The sequence below is a fragment of the Ammospiza nelsoni genome, chromosome 9 (assembly GCF_027579445.1).
Source record: "Ammospiza nelsoni isolate bAmmNel1 chromosome 9, bAmmNel1.pri, whole genome shotgun sequence".
Lineage (NCBI taxonomy): Eukaryota > Metazoa > Chordata > Aves > Passeriformes > Passerellidae > Ammospiza > Ammospiza nelsoni.
The window spans coordinates 9,633,367-9,648,540 of record NC_080641.1 but is presented as its reverse complement, the minus strand read 5'-3'; the positions used below and the strand labels follow the sequence as shown (position 1 = coordinate 9,648,540).

At 48.8% G+C, this 15,174-nt stretch overlaps 1 long non-coding RNA gene across 1 annotated transcript; it reads right to left on the bottom strand.

Moving 5' to 3' along the window:
- Positions 1-4,477: 4,477 nt before the first annotated feature.
- On the bottom strand, positions 4,478-14,974 carry LOC132077219 (uncharacterized). The gene is made up of 5 exons (XR_009419021.1): positions 14,915-14,974; positions 14,220-14,450; positions 11,100-11,234; positions 10,537-10,691; positions 4,478-5,146 (listed from the first exon to the last, which is right to left on the bottom strand). It is a non-coding gene; the product is annotated as an uncharacterized LOC132077219 (long non-coding RNA).
- Positions 14,975-15,174: the final 200 nt, after the last annotated feature.

Below are 15,174 nucleotides of genomic sequence, written 5' to 3'. Positions count from 1 at the left end.
CCAGTACTTTATTATTCTTTCTGTGAAAAACGTTTTCCTGATATCCAACCTATCCCTTCCCTGAGGTAGCTGGAGATTGTGTCCTCTGGTTCTATCAGTACTACCTGGAGAAAGAGACCGATCCCACCTGTCTCAGACATCTTTTATGAAAAATCCTTTCCTTAGGATTTTTCCTCCTGAGAAGCTGAGAGGCCTCAGGAACAAAATGTAAACATTGATTATCTGCTGCTGTGGAATGCAACAGGTGCATCTGGGATTGGTTCATGTTGGATGTTTGTAATTAATGGCCAATCACAGTCAGCTGGCTCGGACACAGAGCCTGAGCCACAAACCTTTGTTATCATTCTTTCCTATTCTATTCTTAGCTAGCCTTCTGAAGAAATCCTTTCTTCTATTCTTTTAGTATAGTTTTAATATAATATATATAATAAAATAATAAATTAAACCTTCTGACACGTAGAGTCAGATCCTTGTCTCTTCCCTCTTCCTCAGACCCCTGTGAACACCATCACACCCACCTGGCTACAGCCTCCCTTCAGGAAGGTGTAGAGAGCAATAAGGTCACCTCTAAGCCTCCACTTCTCCAGGCTAAACAACCCCAGCTCCTTCAAATGTTCCTCAAAAACCAGAGGTGATGCTCTCCTCTGCTCCCACAGGCCATGGCCCAAGCCCTGGAGCAGAGGCCTCTCTCATGGCAGGCCTCTCTTGGAGCTGAGGCCTGCCATGAGATATTGCCCAAGGAATGTCCATCCTCATTCCCAGCCTCACCTGCCTGGGCTCTCTGGCAGATTTTCCTTCCCAGGAGGCATGGCAGCTACAGAGAGCAGCTGCAGGCAGCACAGCTCTGCCAGAGCTCCTTCCCCAGCACGGAGGACACGCTTTTCTCCCAGCCAGCGGGAAGGCAGAGGCACGCAGCAGTGGGAGAGGCACTCAGCCAGCCACTAATGCTTCCCACTGTCTTGGAGCAAAGGGATGGATTAGCTTTTATTAGCTCTCATGAAGAGCACATCACTCCTGCCCTTTCCTCCTCTCACCAGGCTCACACACAGCCTCAGCTGTGCTGCAAGTGAAGCAGAACCAACTCACCTACGTGCTGGCGGCCCCAAACTCCTCTTGGGTCTCATATAAATCTCACACATCTTAAATCTTAGGCAAGCTGGGAGTTAGGATGGAGCAATCCTCCTAAGGGTGCTGCCCAGAAGTACTTTAAAAAGATGGATGCTTGGCTTTTACATCTGGATCTCCCAGTCGGCACCTTGGCTTTTACATCTGGATCTCCCAGTTGGCACCACACAGGGCCTGAAGGAGGGCACGCTGTCCATGCCAGCCAAACCAAAGCCAAGGCACAGTCCCCAGAGCAGAGATCCAAACCTGGGGGTGTTTTCTGAGAGCTGCTCCGTGGTTTTCCCTCTGATCCCTCCTGCCCCATGTAGAACCCCTGCCCGCAGCACCCAGGCAGCAGCAGGGCTGAGGGATGCTGCTGCTCCAGAGCAGTCTCTCTAAAGCCGCTCTGGGGCTTGTTAGCAGGGTGATAAAGGGGATGAATGGCCTCGGAGACACGCTCTGTCTCCTGCTGCGGCATTCATTATCCTTTAGCCAGGCAATTCCTCACAGCAGCCAGGAGCTCGGGGCTGGCTCGTTCATCCTCTGCGGGGGCTGTTTCCCATCGGGGCCCTGCTGCTCGCCCCAGGCAGCACAACGTGCTCCGCGCTCATCACCTTCCTCCCACACCGCCCGATTGCTCTCCCGAGCACCAGCCCCGTGAGCCGAGGCACTACAGCTGCCCCCGTGCCCGATCTGTGCATTTCCAGCCCCGTTTCCCGAGGAATGCAGGGCATATGCGATCCTGCTGCATCCGTCTGTCCTCTGCCCACTCCCCAGCAACTCCTGACACTGCAAACAGATTTCGAGCTGATGTGACAGAGCAACGGAGGTCTTGGAGACAGTCAGAGTCTATAAATTTCGTGGGAACAGACTACCAAACTGAGGAGAGACATTATTAGCACCATCCAAACTGAAGTGTATCATCCCTTATTAGACATCAGACAATTTGTGTGGGAGAGATGCCGTAAATATCCCAGGGAAGGGAGATGCTCCATTCAGCACAAATACCTTACTGGACAGCAGAGACTCCAATCCCAAAGGGTACATCCAGAGAAGGTGAGGTTTCATGGATCCCAGTGCACACTGTACCAACAGCAGAAGGTTCCAGGCCGGTTTGGCTGAGAGAAGATCCAGCCAGCTATGATGGCATGTGAGCCTTTGGAAAGCCCATGGAAATGCAATATGTGCCCTTCCCTTGTCCTACTTCCAGAGACCAAGCTGAATCCTTCTGCGTTTCCAGCCTTAATTACCATCCTTAATTACCCTCCCAGACCTATGGATGAGTTCAGCTGCTGCCTAAAAGGAAGTGTCATGCCCAGCTCCAAGGGGGAGAACTGATGGGCTGAGCAGCTCCCTCAGCCCCACAGCTCTCCCATTGCCTCTCCACCACATGGACAGAGATTTCACCTTCCAGAAGGATGTTTCACCCTCAGACTGCTGCCAGGAAGGCAGCCCAGAGTCGGAGCAGTGCCTGCTGAGCTCTCAGCAGGATCACTTACTCATCAAGCTGTTGACTGATGGGTGGCACTTGAGAGGGAGCCCATTCCTCCACACTCAGCTCCTTGCTGCCCACCAGCCCCAGCACAGGGCTGGCAGGCAGCAGCATGGGTGTCCTTCCCCCAGGAGCAAAGAGTGAGCTTCAGAAACCTTTGTTCTTCCTTTTGAAGGGGATACAGCAGCCTCCTGGCTCTCCCTCTGAGTTAATGTTCTCACATCCCCAGTGTGACACAGCCCTTCTCAGGCTGAGCCCAGAGCTGTCTGATGCCCCTGTCACAAAGCCAAACCCTGTGTGCAGTTAGGGGATAGAGCAGGGTGATCCCTGTGCTCATTTAGGATCTGCACTGGTAACCCAGTCCTTACCTGTTCTGAGTGTCATTTCCAGCCTCAGGCATTCCAGAGCCCTGGCAGAAACTGAGACGTGAGAAATAACCTTTTTCCCTCCAGCTCATTCGTGACACTATCCCAGCTGGCCAGACACATTTTGGGACTTCTCTGATTCACCTGATAAAGGTCAAATCCCAGGAGGCGCCTTCAGCCTGGTGGATCACGTATCACTTGTACCTGTGGGGCTTCAGCTCCACAAAAACACAATTTAAACATGTGCTACAGCACATCCTCTACTCACAAAAAAAAAAAAAAAAAAAAAAAAAAAAAAGAAGGATTTACACTCCAGGGGTGGTAACTCCCTGTTCTGCCCAACAAAGGGAGGGGGACTGAATTCAAGCTTATGTTCATTAAAATAGAAGGAAAAAAAAAAAAGAAAACCCAGAAATCCAGTCACTCTATCCTAATTGTTCTGATCCAGCCTTTCAGAGTGTGGCACTGAGCTGAAGGGCCGCACCTGAAAGTGTGCCAAGAGCGGCATGAAATGTTAATGTTGCAATTAAAACAATATGAATATTGCAGCACTGCTCTGCTGCTTCCCATCCACTGAACAATTCTCATTCAATAGAAGTCAAGTTACATTTCAGGAAATAATGAGGTCTGCTAATTAAGTCTGGCCTAGGAAGACAGCAGTCTTAAAAAGAGAAAAAAAAATATTCAGATCTCCCAAAAATGTGTACATTTGCTGCTTATTACCTGCAAAGGGGAGTCATTAACGCTGCTCAGTGCCAGGATCACAGGTCAGCCCCACTGCCTTATTGCACACACCTAGAGGAAATTCTCTTTGTAATGATAAAATGCATAAGTCATGACCTGCCTTGTCCCCAGGCAGAGCAGGGAGTGCCAGGCTGGCACGTCCCACACTCTGAATGCAGAGAGCAGCGCCCTGACAGGGAATGCCAGTCCCAGGATGGGCTCTGAGGGGCTGAAGGCAGCAAATCACATTCAGCTGACACAGGACAGAGCCCAGATTATGCACAGGGAAGGGAATTCTCCTCCACAGCCATTCACACAACTGAGTGACAGTGACACTGGCTTGAGCTGGTGGGAGCCACAGGGAAAGTGACCACTGGGACAGTGCTGGAAGGACAAAGACCTGTCAGGATCATCTTGTGTTTTAACTCTAAAAAGAGGCGACAGAGGATCCCCCTGTGCTGCAATAAGGATACAGAACAGCCCAGAGACAGGAAACATTGGGTTCCAGGAGTCCCAAAGGAAATGGATATCAACACACTGCTCCTATGGCTTCCTCACCCTCTTGTTTTTCATAATATTCCCAAATTTCTTTATCTGCGGCAGGTGTTGGGGCTGCCATCACATCTCCTGTGTCCCTCCCAGCCAGATAACTGCAAGGAGAGGTTGGGCAGGGAGGGTCCCTCAGCATGAGTAGGGAAGACACTATCATCATTCCATGGGAAGAGCAGAAGACTGGGAACAGGTCCACCACATCACTCTGCTGGTTTGATGACATGTTTTTTTAATGGCATTGTGTTTTCTCTTTCTCAGAGTTTCAGGGACACACAAGAACCACTCATCCTCCAGGCCTGCACTCTGCCCTCAGCCCCAGCATGACCAACCCACATGGAGCTGTCCAGGGTACGCAGAGGAGCTTGCTGGGCAAACAGGAGGCTACAGCAGTGCAAACTTCTCCAACCTCTCCCCTAACCTCCTGCCCCAAGCTCCGAAGGAAAACTAGTCCAATGGCAGGGTGAGGGAGGCCAGTGGAGTCCTGGTTCAGTCCTTGGCCTCTGCTGATGCTCCAAACCTCAGCCTGTCTTTAATACAGAACACCTTCCTGGTAAGATGCAGACAGAGACATGCTATTCAACATTGGCAACACAATGATCCAAATCAGGGGGAGCTCAAAGCACCAGGAAGGAAACACTTCATTTGAAAGCAGGGAAAAATCCAGATGAAAAGATCAGAAAGGACTTTCCAGGTCCTGGACTGTCCTAAGAGACTTGGGTACCATTTCTATATCCATCTGTGGGAAATAAACCTGTTTGGTCACCAAGGCACAGCCAGAGGGATTTCCCCACCTCATTGCCAGCAGCAGCAGCTCACAGTTTGGAGGATGGGTAGGTGGTCTGCTCCCACCAGACCACTTCTCACTCTTATTTCCAGACGAGCCAGCACTTGCTGCTACCAAGTGTCTGTTCTGCAATAAAGAGCAATAAACATGCCAGAGTAATTAATGTCTTAACAACTTATTACAATCCTCAGATAATTAATCACAAAAGCTAAACATGCTGTCTCACCCTCCTAATGTGTTAATGCTCTAATTATTATGCCTCAATTAGGGGAAAGTCAGCGCTCCTTGCTTGGGAGTGCATGTTTAATAAGGGAGCCTGAATGCAGGCGAGGCAGAGCGGGGAGCCAGGGGGCGAGGGGGGTGAAGGAAGAGGACACCATTTCTAATGAGGTTTCATGGCTGGCTCGAGGCACAGTATTGACAGCTCCTCTCTGGGATCTCACACGCCACTGCACGTGGAACTGGGGGCCATCTGTGGCAGCTCCATGCTCCGCTTCCCACCGGGATATTTATAGGAGCAGCAGCATGGGAGGGGGCACAGGGCACTGGGGATGAGCAGTCACACCATGGTCTGGCCAGCAACAGGCAGGAAAGGCGGCAGCTCTCTCAGCAGTCATTCAAGGAGTGGTGGTCTCCTCCATCCTGCCCATTTCTTGCTCTGTTTCCAGGCAGACTGGCACTTGTCTGTAGCCATGATATTTTCTGAAAAATCCTTCCCTTGGGATTTTTTCTCCTGAGAATCTGAGAGGCCTCAGGAACAAAACATAAACAATGGTTATCTGCTGCTGTGGAATGCAACAGGTGCATCTGTGATTGGTCTCATGTTGTTGTTTCTAATTAATGGCCAATCACAGCCAGCTGGCTCAGACACTGTCCGAGACACAAGCTTTTGTTGTCATTCTTCCTTTTGTATTCTAGCTAGCCTTCTGATGAAATCCTTTATTCTGTTCTTTTAATATAGTTTTAATATAATATATATATAATAAAATAAAAATCAAGCCTTCTGAAACATGGAGTCAGATCCTCCCCTCTTCCCTCATCCTCGGACCCCTGTGAACACTGTCACGCTTGTCACCACTCCTGACCCCTGCCAAGGCTCCCCACTGCCCAAGCCTCTCACCCAGTCCTGTTTCCATGGCACTCCTTGCCTCCTATCAAGCTAACTCTGGGACATCCATGGAGATGTTAGGAACAGCCCCCCAAAAACTGGGATTACTCTTGGCATGTGACATATCAGCTTGTCAGAACCCAGGACATTGCTCTGGCTGCCCTGGGTGATTTGAGACCCTGGCACAGAGTCACAAACACCTGTGCCTTTGATTTAAGCCCATGGAAACAATTACCAACTTTGTGTGAAGATTTACAAGCCACAAGAGTTTGAGTAGAATAATAGGCAATTTGTCACAGGGTGAAAAAGTAGAATTTTGGGGATTTAGAATGGGGGTTCAAGAGGCATGATGGAGGAATCTGAGCATGCCCTGTCGTCCTTCTTCCTCTGCTGTGATGGTGGCACTTATGGATTGGTTTAGGGTAGAGACAGACTGTCTAACTTAGGTGATAGGCGTTGGAGAATTATTGTATATAAAGTGCATGTAGTTCTTAGTATAAAAAGCTAACACCACCCAAGGGTGGTCACTGTGCCACAATTCGACCTGCTGGACAGATATTAACAGGTCAGAGAAAGAATGGAACAGATCAGAGAAAATAAACAACCTTGAAAAGCAGAACTGATGAATCTCAACAACTTCTTTGGTCACAGGGCTGAGAAAAAGACTCTCTAATACCTCAAGAGTCACTTCAACCACAGAAACCTGAGATCAGCTCATCTGATTTCAGCCACTGCCTGGAGGTTTTCCACAAGTCCCTGCTGTCTGAAGGAACAGAAAGCCATGTCTCAAAGAGCACACCATTAAAAAATGCCTGGCTTATAGATGGGGAAATTGGAGGCCACAAAGGTCTTCTGCAGGGGAGTTGTGGTGGTTACCAGCCATGAATCTGCCTTCCTGCCTAGCTCTGAGCCTTATGGGATGCTGGGAACTTCAGAAAGAGGTTCTTGGTGAGGAGGAGCTAGAGCAGACCCTAAAGATGAATGTAGGGCCTGGACCCCTCAGCATGTGCATGCTTATGATACTTGTGTTTGGGAAAAACTTGTGAGACAAAGTAAAGTCAAGGCAAAAAATGGCATCACATCCATCCCACCCTGCAGAAGCAGTGACCCTAGAGAACAAAGGAATCATGGAACTGGCACTGGAATCATGGAGCTCTGCAATGCAGCAGGTGTGGGAAGCAGGAACTGGGGCAGTGAGGCTCCAGATCTTGGTACCATACAGAAGAATGGCTGGAGCCCAAGTCTCCCCAACAAAGCCTATAAAAACTTCTTTTTCCAATAAAAAAAGAACTCCCCCGCTGAAGTGGGTCTTCACCCACAAGAAAACTCTCCCTGAACCAGCCTGGTTTCTGTTCCATCCAAGCCTTTTTAAATTTCTCAGACAAATGAATCACCAGCAGCATTTCCAGCCTGGGTTTGACTGCAAAATGATTGCATTTCTCAAAGAAATAACACACTGTGTGGGTTTGGATGGTTCCCTCTGAGGAATAAGGGAGAGGGAATAAGAAACAAAACAAAGTAAAGCAACCTGGAGGGGACGTGCATTTTAAAACCCATGAACAGTTTTAGCTTTCAAATAATCCAAATAAAGAAAAAATGGTTCACATAGTTACTTCCACAAAAATAATTCTGTCACCTCTATTCTTTGGTGATATCACATGAAAAACAAAAGAAAATCTCTCCACCTCTGAGACACCAACCTGACAGCAGCTTGACTGCTGAAAAGGGGCTGATGCCTCCCCACAGGGCTCCAAAAGAGGATTTGTGTGTTGGGCCTCTCTGCATGCTGCTTTCTGTTCCAGCAAGAGGCCTGACCTGTCCAGACTCTGCTCCTTCTCTTCACAGAGGATCATTTCAGACATCCACCTCTAGTTCCCTGCCCTGGGCTGGGGGCATCACAGCTCCTTATCTCAGCAGCTCCCCTTGGCTCTGTGAGCTGCTGCATGGACATTCCAGAACCCATCCAACCTGCAGAACCTGACCATCAAAACCACAGAGCTCTGAGCAAACACAGCCTCATTAGGAAGATATACAAGGGATATTATATTTTTTTAGGAATTAAAAGATATTTTTGCTGTTGTTTTCACTGACTTGTAGAGCAGAAAGTTTTCTATGGATGTTGGTATCTGTGCTGAAGGTGCTCAGACTCTTGCCTTATTTTTTTCCAAACATACAATCCAACTCCCTCAGACACTGCAAGAAAGTGGCTGACTGCTTTTGTACCTCTCCCTTCTCACCACCACCAGTCACCTGAAAATATGGGGCATTACTTCTAGTCTGGGGCTAGCAATTCTGGATTGGTTATACTAGATTTGACTTACTCCAAAGTGTGTCAAGTCAGCTGAATATCCAGTGCCAAACATTCTGGAGAAGTTGCCTGGCTTGTGTTAGCATGCTGAGGGGTTGGAAAAAGCTGTTTACCTAGAAGAGAGCAGTAACACACAGCTGTGCCTCTTTACACCTTTCCTATCTGAACGTAGGATAAGTTTTTTGGAGCAAGTCACTGCCCCAACAGCCCAAGATCTGCTCCCAAAGCAGCTCACACAAAACACCTGCAGCCAGCAACCGTGTGCTCACATTGCCAGAGCCCTGCAGCAGGGCTTGGATGGGGAGGGCAGCCTCTGGAGAAGAGCAGATGAATAACAAGAATATATAAAATATGTAGTGGCTGTTGGAGAAACCAGCATCACTGCTTCCCAGAAAAAGACAGGCAGCCTGAGGGGATTGGAGGGCTGGACCATAAAGTTGGTGCCAAATGAGCCCAGATGCCCCAGCCCCAACCCTCCAGCAAGACTTTCCTGAGCTCAGCTTACCCCCTCCCTCTGCCCCCTGCCTTTAAGACAGCGTGCAGCACGACAGCTGGGAAACCCAATCTGGTCCAAATTTTGTTACAACCCTGCTGGTTTTTATTCTTGTTTACCAGCATTAATTTTAATGGCTTTGCCTACATTAACTTTGTCCTGAACCAGTTGGAGGAAAATTCCTGCTCACTTGCCTTCTGGAGAACAGACTGGGTAATTTTCCCTTGTCATTTAACAGCCTGCCTGGGCTGCTCAGGAATGACAGCCACACTGGAGGGCAATAAACTCCCCAAGGCTGGGGGAGGAGGATTTACATATCCCTGAACACACTGCCCCTTCTTTGCTCACTCTGGGTCTTGGCTTGTGCTGGCCCAGCAAGTGGAAATTCCTTCCTCCTGTTCAGCATAGAAAGGAACTTTCTGAGCCTGATGGAAATTTCTTCCTCCTCCTTTTCAACATGGAAGGGAGCTACAGAGCCTGCACCAATGCTTTCATACAAAGTGGCAACCGCGCCAAGTCTGGGCAGCTTTGGGCTGGGTTTGCCAGCAGCCAGTTGAGTCTCATTTTCCCTGGGAATCACTAAAAATGCCTGTAAAACAGTCTGGGGGAAGATAATGGCACTAGAACATGCACGGAGAATGTTTCAGAGAATTGGGGAGCAGGAAGATGCCTCTGCTCTGCAATGCCCAACTCTGCCCATGCTGGCAGAGCTGGGCACCATCCAACAGACGGTTTCTCTGTGCATCCCTTGTGTACAGCAGGGAGCAGAAATGAGGATGAGGCAGCGTCTGACCCCTCTCTCATCTCTGTTCCTTGCAGCCACCATCCTGTAGGAGACATCACAACTCCATCCAGGCTGTCTCTGACACAGAAAGAAAGATTGTCCTTCCCTCTGCTCACCAGATGCTGAGTGTGGTCTCACTCCTCTCTCCAGCACAGAGAGGTGTGGTGGCTCTGACCATGGAAAAGAAGGTTAAGGAAGGAAAAGAAACACTCAGGTCTTTCTGCACCTTTCTCTCCCCATTAAAAAACAAGCTAACAGATCTCTCCACCAAAAAAATGCTAGGGTCTGATTCAGGCATCTTTCCAAAATTTTCTGTCTCTGCCAGCATAAAAAAGGAATACGGCTAGAGCAAGTGAAGTTATTTGTTGTATCACATGATGCCCATACTTTAAAAGTACAGATGTTCCCTCCATGCTCCAAGGGGTGATTTGGAAGACAGAGGACTCAGAAACTCCTACTCCATCCAAGCACAAGCACCTGGGCTGCTGTAGAGGGAGGGTTGCCATGGAAAGATGAGGAAGGCAGCAGTGAGGTGGCTGGAGTATTCCCACCAATTATCATGAAGAATTTTGACTGCTCTGCTGTGTTTCCTGCAACAGCCTAGCAACCACCCCTGAAGTGTTTCTTACATGTCAGAGAAGCCTTAAGCAGGGTCACACACCCAGAAAGCTGCAGGAGCAGGGAGGGCTGGGTCTGCAGGCAAAGCCCTCTGGGCATGGACACCTCATTTCCTGCTCCAGGAAACTCCTGCATGAGGGACAGGCAGTTGGATGGACATCAGAGCAGCAAGAAGAAGAGCTGAAAAAGAAACTAGAAGTCCCACCTTCATGGGGCAGAACAGGGCAGCTTGTCATTGCTCAGTTCAGGGGTCCTGGGTAGAGAATTCACATCAATGGCAATCTCTTCTACATACAAGTGAACTTGTCCATAGGTTCACTTCAGAGGCACTGCTTCCACCTGGACTCCTCCTACTCTGACCTAATAAAACAGAAGAAACAAGAGCTGCAAGATACTTTGCACTGAGAGGTTTCAAGATTGAGAGGCCACAGCATCCTACCCTCCTGCAGTCCCTGAGACAATGAAAAGGCAGATATTCCACATGTGCCATTCTGGCCTCTTCCACAAGAAGGCCACTTCCAGCTGACAAAGAACAGCTTCTGCCCATTCATTAAGTTCTTGGCATTAACCAATTTCTCTCCAAGCAAGCCATAAAACCCAAAGCTGCATGCAAGGAGCATCCTAAAATATCCTTGTAAATCTCAGCCACCACACTCATTAATTACAACCCAGTGATAGTTCAGGCCATTAGTTCTGGCTGATAACTTCATTTATTCCCACGTTAATTCTTGATGTCAGTGGTTATCTCATTACCACTCTATTACTTACCCACTTAATCCATCACTGCAAGCCAGGCCAGACAGGAGGAGCAGAGCTTGCCCTGCATCTGTTGGGAGATGCATCAAGTGCAGAGCACCCAGGAGTCACAAACAAAGCACTTGTCATCTGCAGCTGAGCTTACAACTATTAAGAGGAGGAAATGACACAGATGAGTGTTGTCAGGAACACAGACACATTCCAACATTGAAAAATTGTGGATATTGAGGATTGGGCTACCTGTTAAATCATAGCCAAAAGCTTTGGAAAGAATGGAGGCAGTATTAGCAGTCATGAAGAAAAATTATATTAGCTCTGCCCTCCTCCTCCTGGGACTCTCATTCCTCCAGACCCCAGGTTAGATTCAAACCTGTTAGGCAGTTTGAAATGGCAACTCAAAGTATGGGCACTGGGAGCTGCTACCTGCTGAATGCTCCAGAAAACACACAGGCATCACTGCAGAGACCATGAGCCCCGAGTGTCAGTGAAAATACACCTTAAATGTGTACAGATATAATAGTTCTTAGCATTCCCACACGTACCCAGCTGGAGCTCCTCTTGTGTGGTGAGCAGGCACTTCCAAAAATGTGCTTTATTGCATTTACTCCACCCCTGCCTGTCCAGGACTTGCTCCACCTGCTGTTCCCATCCCATGGGTCTGACAAGGGTGTTTCAGCCTAGTGAGACCCTCAGCCTTTCCCTGTCACATTCCCTCCTTCTTTCCCCAAACAGTCTTGCTGGAGACAGCATTTCAATCTTCCCCTGCTTGACCCAGAAAAAGGGGAGCTGTTTGCATGTTAGCAGGCTGTGAAACCAAGCTGTGAGCTGGGGAAAGGGTTCAGAGAGACATCTCCCTTGCAGAACACAGCTTCTCTCCAGAGCAAGCAAAGCACTTCTGCTCCACCCCAGTGTGATGCCCACACAATATCAGGGCAGGTGGCTGGTTTTCCCTGCCCGGAGAAGCTGATGCCACAAAAGCAAGGTAGAAAAAGAAGACACAGCTCCAAGATCATGTCAGTAGTGAAATATCAAAGATTTCCTCTGTGATCAGGAACCCCCCTCCAGCTAACGTGCCCATGCTGGCAGAAGCAGGCTCCGAATGGTGCCGTGCCAGAAGGACTGACGGGGCAAGCCTGCAAGATGCCACAATCAGATGTAATTAAAACACCTTTGCTACCCTGCTTTCCATTCTCTCAGCAATAAAATCCATTACAGAATTCAGTTAGAATATTATTTAAAATGTCCCTGAAGCCAAGTTGTTGACACCAGTGTAGACAGATGGATTTTGATACACCCTTGATTAAACAGCTTTCTGCAAAAGGCAAAGAGGGCAGGAAGGGAGCTGGGTGATGAGCTGGAGGACCATCCTAGAAACAGGGGCTATTCCCCAGGGAAAACAAGTGCTGCTGGAGGAGAAAGATGCCCCATCTACCAGCCAGAGGCTAAAACAGCATCATCCCCCTGGGAATCAGGCTGCAATCCTCTGCTCCAGTACCAGGCTCCTGTCCCTGTGCTTCCTGCTCACAGTCAGGCTGGCAACACCACACACATCACTTTTTCTAGCCTCTGATTAAAGGATGCAGGGAAAACAAACAACAGAAAGCCTCACACAGTGCTCAGCCCCTAGCAGGGTCAGCAATACTTCCATTTCCCATGGAGTTACACATCCCAGTGGAATTCTGCAGGATGCAGTAGGGGACTGTCTCCAAGAACAGTTTTCCCCAGAGGCATTCATGACATCTCTGTTCCTCATTCTCTCACACACAGATGCTCTTGCACTGATAAGGATTGAAGTCCTTTGGCACAGAGGGGCAAAGATAAAGTCTTCTCCCTGGCCATCTATTTATATCAAGCTGGTAGAAGCTCGTTATCTTGAAGGTCTCTGACATACAGAGCTGCAATCAGCCATCAGGGTGGAAAGTGATTAGGGGTGGGCAAAAAGGAGCCAAAACCACATTAACCCTCTTTTCTCAGGGAAAAAAGGCAAGAAGGAAGGGTGCTATAACCGAGTGTGGGCAGCTGCCCTGTCCAGCTCTTGGAGAGAAGAAATCCAGGTGGGACAGAGGGTTTAAGCACAGCTCAGAGAACAACCTGAAGAGCCAGGGCTGAGGGGAAACACCTCTTGAGCAAGCACAGAGGCTCTGCAGGCCAGGAATGCTGCAGGCACAGGTGTGGGTTGTGGAGCTACACAAACCACTGACCACTGCTTACCAAATGCTCTGAAGCTGCTGTGACCTGGCAGCAGAGGTTTGCAGGCATGTCCCATGAAAAAAGGGGCTTTCCCACCCCATTCCTCAGGCTTTGTGTGCAAAGATGTTTGACCAAAGGCTCCAGATCAGGAAGGAATTATAAATCAGAAAGTATAAGACACTCAGTCCCACCAGCTCCTGCAGTAATAAAGCCCCTGGTCCATGCACAACATTAATATCTCATTACTAATGTACATCAGATGGTTCAAATTTCCCCTGCTCCCTCCCATGGCCTGAAAGAAACTGAAGCAAGCAGCAAGAACCTTCTTATTAAATAATAAGAATCTACCTTATTATTTCTCTGGAACTTGCCTGTGAGTGCAAGCCTGAAACTTGGGAGCCCTCGGCTGCTTCATTTCATAGGCAGTTTGAGACTGAGGTGGCTTCTGGGGCCAGCCCTGTGTTCACAAGCACAGTACCACTGATCCTCAGACCTGCAAACAGCTGAGGGGCTGCTGGGATCCCTTCTGAGCCATCAGAAATTCAGCCTCAAGTTAACCAAGGCACAGCCCAGGCACTGCTGCAGCTCCACCTTCCCTGCAGCCACTCGGTCTGGGTAAGGATAATCTTGTTTCCAGCAAGAAAGCAAGGGTTTGAAAAACATGCTCACCAGTGCATTTCAATTATCCACATTTTTAAACACTGTTTCACACTCCATGAGAGTACAATCACACCTCAGACAGGGCTGCCTCTTCACAGGGTATCACAGCCACTCTGTTTTTTGCAACAGACCCTGTTTTTGCACTGGGGAAAGGTTGGGGGGGAAGAACCTTTATCCTAAGGATGCCTTAAGCAAAGTCTCACATCTTTTAAAACACAGTGAGAAGGTCACATTTATTGCTTAGCAACTTTTCTCTTCCAAAAGTCATGGCCCCAAACTTACCATGGCTGTGTAACACAGAGCTGAGGGAGGGGCTGGTCCTTGCCCTGGTCTCTGACAGCTGAGCCTTTTATTCCCCCTGCAAACAAACCACATCAGCTGAGCACCACCAGGGAAGTAGCAGGACCAGAGCAAATTCCCAGAAAAAGCCTTGGCAGTGTTCCTCCTGCTCTGTGAGATGGAGTAATGGAGCACGACACATGGAGCAACAGAAGCTGAACAATGCACGTGTTCCTGTAAGGAGAATGAGCAATATTAGAGGGGAGAGGAAGGCGCTTGCTAACAAATATTTATTAAAACACAATCTTATCCTCATCCGACCCTCATTCTGGTTAAAGAAAAAGGGACAGGCTGCCATCACTGCTGGGGCACCCAGGCAATGTCACTGACCATCCTGTAGATAATTGCCCAGGAGCTCCCACAGCCACCTTGTCACCTTCCCTCCAGCAGCCTGGGATGTGTCACTTTAAGTCACCTCCCCCAGCCATGGCAGGGAGGGTGGAACAAGATGATCTTTGGGGTCCCTTCCAACCCAAACCATTTGAGGATTCTATGGTTGTTTTAACTCTCCAGGCTCCCAGAGTCCTCTGACACAGTCAGAGCATCTCCCAGTCCTGACCAGCCAGCTCACTGTGCCCTCTTGCCATCTTATTGCAGGGGTTCCATACTGTTGTCTCCTTATCACAAGAGTTTCATACCCTGGTGTTTCCCATGAGCAGCTCCTCAGAGCACTGACTCTTCTTCACAAAGCAGCCAACTGACCCCAATCCCCCTCTCACCCAGCCACCCCACTCTTTTATAGCACTCTTCTTCTCATTGCTTACAGCTGTGGCCTGTTAAGTCACGCCTGTTCCTAATCTTTGATAACTGGCCCAGCTGAAACTCCTTAGGGGTAAGATTACTTTCTACACTATCTTTATTTTCTTATATTCTATCCCCCTACATGGCCTGTCAGAAG